Here is a 6,598-nt window from a genome sequence, read left to right on the forward strand (position 1 = left end):
AACATTTATTACAAGCTAAATTTCATGGCAAACTACGAGGTAAATTAAAAGAGTCTAGGTGACCTAGTGACTAGAACGCATGCATCTCAAATGAAATTGCAAGTTCAAACCCAGGCAAGCATCACTGAATTTCTACGTTGTTATTTTTTGTTTGTATTCATCTTGTGGTTGCCGGTAAAGGAAACCATTGTGAGGAATCCAGCATGTTTCAATTTCAATAAAATTCTGTCACCATAAATTGGAACAGCCTTTAACCCTTCTGCTCAAAGGTCCAGAGGCCCAGTTAGCCCGGTAACCTAGCAGTAGGACATTTACGTGCTCTTGCTTTATTTTCTTTACTTTACGAGGTAGAGCTTAAGTACCTTTAGTACCTTAATGCAGCGACTACACCAGTGATAGAAGTAGAAATTATCTTATTATACTTATTTATTTTGATTACGCAAGTATCATATACGAAAACATTATGTACAAAATTGTGTTCAAATATTCTATATGCATATATGCAATATTGCAGAATTCCTTGCCATATTCCAAAACATACATATTTAATATATTTGTAACATAAAGGCTGAAAGAGAAATGAGTCAATAGATTTTGGTACTGCCAAGAAATATTTAAATATTTACCCAGACGTTGCAATTTTCTTCTCTTCACCTTATATTCTACCGCCAATCAGCAATAATCACAATTATCTACCTACTATTGTTGTGTTCTGGTTCTAAGGGTGAGTCAGCCAGAGTTGCTACATGCACACGAGGCAGCGATGTAAGGAATGGTTGAAATTTCTTATATCGCCAATCTATGTGCAGTCACTCACCATCAGGTAGTATCTACATTTGTCACGGAATTAAAGATGACACCCAAATTATTTGTGCCTGTAGTTCACTCACCTTTGAAATCAGAACACAGCATTTAAAGTATTGAAAATTGTCCATAGAATAAATAATTTGTACTAAAGACCAATGCAGATAAGTTTAGATAAACTTAAAAAACTAGACAAACAAACATCGATATTATATTGAATAACTAATGCATGTTTACGTGTTTCTAATACAGCGGTGAATTCCGCAAACGGTTACGTTAACAAATATGAAAGTAGCAACCCCAGATTTGGTCAGCTGTTGATGTCCCATATAGCTATTTTCAAGTTATAATCTTTTATCGCGTTGCTTGGAGTAGTGTTGGCCATCTTTGTTTTCATGTAAATAATGATAACTAATTAACTTCGACCTTGATTGAACATGACATAAGCTGTCGAGATTCCATATAATCTGATGTATTCGTGAAAGCAATGCGGTTTGATTGTCGGAGAAGTTAGTATCGGAACTTTGGGATAAGGAAATTGGATATTAGTACCTACTTAAGTTTAATATTGTTTTATTATTTATAAACATTTATTAATCAACAGCGGTATGTAGTGCATCATTGACTTAATCTATTGCTTTAATATTAATTATTATTAAAATGAATAATACAAAGTGTAATTCTAAATTTTCTAAGGAATCCTAGAATATAGCTCGCGTGTCGGAACCACACGATCTGCTACTGAGATCATCGCGACATGGCGGACAATGTATATTTTTTATTGTTTCTTTAAGCTATAAAACTAAATGTCGACGACAATTAATCTGTATTTTATCTGTTTTCAAGCGTAGAGTTTTTATAAGTTTTAACTATACTTTTTAAGTGAATGGTATCAAATCTAGATTTAAGTAAGTGCCAATCGACTTATTGACCTGAAATTTTGTACGCCCTTCCATTCCTTTATCAGAACAAATTCATACTAAAACTCAAAATTATTTATTGACTATTAAAAACACAACACTCGCTCATTTATTGTCAAATTAAAAACGAACACCGGTCCCGAAAATAGAAAATACTCTTCAGGTAAGAGAAGAACTCGCGAGGGTTTATTTTATTTGTCCGGGAAATGATTGTTTAATCAAGGTTACAATATTGTTTATTAATTAACGTGATTTGTAGAAAGCCGAAATAACATAAAGTTCTAAAAAAGTAAGTACGTATTTTTGTTAAGTAATGAAAGTATTCACGTAATTAATATGGCAATGGATGTGTGTAATCTTCTTTTGTGTAATCTTCTCTTCAAAAGGAAAAAGAGGCTTTGCCCAGCTGTGGGATATTCAGAGATTACTTTTTTTTGTGTGAAAATTTAAACATTTATTACGTAAATGAACATTTAAAGTGCTAATAAGATAAAGAACATTTTGATTTAATTTTGAAACATTACTAACTCGAAAACATTTAAAAAATCATGTTCCGTTTTAATATTTTAATATTATAAATACGATAAATTAGTTTTATGGATACTCGTTGTATTTAAGTTTGTTCAAGAGTGCATTCGTGACCGATGTACGCGATAAAAACGCTTCGTTTCATCGCCGAAGCTATAAATTAACACGATTTGTCAACTCCCGATACGAAGATTACGTGTTAAAATATTGTTTTCCTATATATCTTGATAATACTAACATATTATACCTACGCTATTTTATTTGCTACCTAGAATTTGCTAAATATTTAGCCAGCGGTTACGGTACTGTACTACCCAAAATAATTGCTATTTTTACAGGAGCAGTTTAATTATATTTGTGAAAGTCCTTTATATACAGACATGCTTTATATACATATATGATTAACTTTACTTGTTGGGTAGGTACCACCCACTCATTAGACATTCTACCGCCAACCAGCAGTACTCAGTATTGTTGTGTTCCGGTTTGAAGGGTGAGTGAGCCAGTGTAACAGGCACAAGGGACGTAACATCTTAATTCCCAAGGTTGGTGGCGCATTGGTGATGTAAGGAATGGTTAATATCTCTTACAACGCCATTGTCTATGGGCGGTAGTGACCACTTACCATCAGGTGGCCCATTTGCTCGTCCACAAAAAAATAAAAAAAACTAACTATATGCTCCATTACAATATAAATATTATAAAATTTTCTCGATTATTAATTAATTGCAAATTGCAGTTTATTTTTTTAATTCAATACCATTATAATACTTATTATAAAAAAAAAGAAATACATTTCTAATTACATAATATAAATGTAACTTGTAAGATATACCTAATCGTCCAATCCGTATTCAAGCTTGCATAAACACCGGCCTTTGTATCCATGGAATGGTAATACAACAAAATATTGTATATCAATTGCATTTCTCTAAACCAATTACTTACCATTGTGATGCAATTATATTTTTATGATATTCACTGAACAATAAATGTTTAGCACAATGGGAGATATGACAAGCTTTGACGAGAAGACCTCCCGCCTTGCCTAGCTGGACATCGAAACTGCTACACGATTGTAAACCTTAAGACCATGACTATAAGTGCTTCGTATTCAATAAAAGGCAAGTGGCGCTAAGGTTCTGTGGAACGAAATTTCACGCATCAATAGGGTTTGTAAATGTTGAAGTTATTGAATATGAAAATGTTAGTATTATTACATAAACGATTAGTTACTGTTAGGAAGTATTTTTGCATTTAGCTAATTATGTATTTGTTATAAAATTTTATTTTAGTTTAGTTACCGATCATCTATCTCTTTCTGACATCATTGATTTGACACATCAAAGAAGAGGCAACTTCAATAGTCACTCTCTAAATACTCTAACTGAAAATCAAATATCGTACTTACTTTCAAAGCAAACTGCCAATTATTCTCGTAATAGATTAGACGGCAGTAAATTGAATATATCCCAATGGTCGTTATATGGCTTGTATTATATCTGACCAAATAAAAATGTTGTCAATGTTTTGTTCTTTACTTTTATTGTAGTAATATTGTAGTATTGCTCGCTTACCGTAAATATAATTTCTATGTTAAGATGATCGTAAGCAGTTTAATCGACTAAGGAAGTTTTATAGATGTTTCTTGCTGGTTTTATAATTTTTTAATATTACTGTAAAACTTAATATACTGTTAGTTTTTGTTGAATCGCTATATTATAAACTTAAAGTTTTTCGGTATTCAATTGGGTTATTAGCATCAAAAAAGATATATTTTTGATATAAAATGAGACAAAAACCGTCCTTAAACAGCCTCAAGTTGCTTAAAGTAAAACAAATTAAAAAAGCAATGTCTCGAAAAGAACAGCGGAACAGTGCAATTTCGTACGACGTAATCGCGGTAAACGCTATGACATGCGTGAGTATTAATCTGGCCAGGTTGCTCCCCGCGTGGGAACCCGACACACGGTCATTACGGCTGATCACTGAACAGCATTTGCCTTTTGTACAAAATAAAAAAAAGTAAAGTCGCTTAAAATACTCGACACGCTATATTGAACCGCCAAAAATTAAGGCGTAAGAGATTTCGCTTGTTCTTTTTTCGAATATTAATTAATGTATGTTCGTAACTGAAATTTTGGTGTCGAAAACAAGTATTAAGAAGGTTTTATATCTTGTTATTATCTTATAGCTATCATCAATATCACTGTAAAATTACCTTATATGATTAATTATGTTATCCTTATTCTGTAGCATGCATATTCATTTTACATTTTTGAAATGTCTCAGTCAAACTTCATTCAATTGCAATGAATTGAAAAAGTTTTTAATTAGGCATTTTTTAAACTATAGTAGGTACTAGATTAAGTTTATGCATAGCACAAACTTCAGGCCCGCATGGTTGTACGACTTGCGGTATCTAGCATACTCTAAATCTGGTAATTACAGACACAAGATAGATTCAATAGTTAATAGTGTATGACGGTGTAAAGAATAGGTTATACCTACCTATAACAGCACTAAGATCTATAGAAAGAGGTGACTTATTATCGTCAGGTAGCCCATTTAAGCGTGTGCTTAGTATCAATATTAAAAAAAAAAACTAAACTTGAATAAATAAGCAGTTTCTAATACTTGGAAAATACTAGCGAATAATATATTTAATGAAATAATTGTAGACATTAAATAAATCAAAGCTTAAAATGGATTGTTATTTTCTGTGCTATACCTAGCACGCGCTGTTTTTAAGTTGGCATTTTTTACTCAATTTAACGTTCGTTTTGTATAATTCCTTGTTTGTAATAAGGGGTTGTGGAGGGTAGATAGTGGACCATAAAGTAGCGAATCCATATGCCACAAGAAGATTGCTTGCTGGTATCATATATTTTTATACAGGGTGACCACGATATTACCTTAAAATGGACTGGATTCGTGATTTATTTGCTTTAACATAAATGCAAAATCTCAAATGATCAACAATTCTTTAACGAGTCCGTATTACCCAAACTTATTACTTACACAAATTAGGTACTTACGTGGAAAATTTGCGGTGCTTAAATATTTACAATTCGAGAAGATGTAATGCAAGTATAAAATTTCGTTTTAAGGAAAACTTTTTTATTTAAATTAGTAAATATAAACAACTTAATTTAAACTGTTAAAATATCAATTTTAGAGTCTTCGGTGGTATACAATCTTATCAATATGATCTGAGGCTGATAATTTATAACTATTAAGAAAAAAAAAATGTATTAAGCACTGTCATAATATTATCTTTTGTTTGACACATGAATCATAAGTGTAATTTCATTTATTTATTTAGTATTTAAATGTACAGCTGCTCAGCAAGGGGCTACAGACGTATATACCTATATATATGTATGTGTTATGGTGTGTATGTGTCCTCTCGAGGTTTGCTTTTACTGGATAAACCAATACGAAAAATTGACAGGATTTGAGCCTTCGATTAAGATTCGAAAGATTATTTTATTCACTGAGCCAACAACGTGAATATTATTAATAATATTTTACCGAGCTATTTCGGTTATACCAAGAAATTTAATTATTTTTAATGCGACGTCCACACAACTGTGGTATATATGTCCGCCCTACAGTCTCGTCTCTAACGACGGTCAGCGTTCTTAATCTCCGTCAGTAATTGCTCCCACTTTGGCCATCATAAATCATATATCTAATTAGATATACCAGAGACCTTAGGTCGTTACGATGATAGCAGTTTTTCTACAAACTTTAATTTCGTAGCGATTTTATTGTATTGACGTGGATATATTACGATGCATCGCTGGAAAAATTGATAGTCTTTTGTTATAAAAGTTTCGTCAATAACCTTTTAAGGTTCCGTGGGGTACCAAAGCTAACCCTTTTTTGTTGTAAAACAATCGTAGCATATTTTTTATTTTTTTCCTTAAAATAAAAAAGTCTGTAAGAATTTGAAAAGGTACGAATAGTAGTTGAACATTGATTTGCAAGGATTGACTGAAAAATTTAAAGGTTTTTTTTTTTAAATGTATACCTAGGTTACAACACTAAGACTTTTAAAGATCAAGATTATAATAATTAATACCTACGTAAAATAATTAAAGGAAATCAGAGAGCGCTTTTAACGGTTAGTCTAACTATAATCAGCAGAATTAATTCAATAGATTTTAAACTTTAAAACGGTAAGGAAAACAAGGTGAACCTAAGTGCAACTACTTAAGTATTTAATTATTTTTAATAAATATGCTCATATATTTACAAAATATAACAAAAGCAACGTAATAAACAGCTGAAACAGACAATGGAATGTAATATTTCAAAACGGTCGCGATATCTGCGCATCG

The sequence above is a fragment of the Vanessa tameamea genome, chromosome 14 (assembly GCF_037043105.1).
Source record: "Vanessa tameamea isolate UH-Manoa-2023 chromosome 14, ilVanTame1 primary haplotype, whole genome shotgun sequence".
NCBI lineage: Eukaryota > Metazoa > Arthropoda > Insecta > Lepidoptera > Nymphalidae > Vanessa > Vanessa tameamea.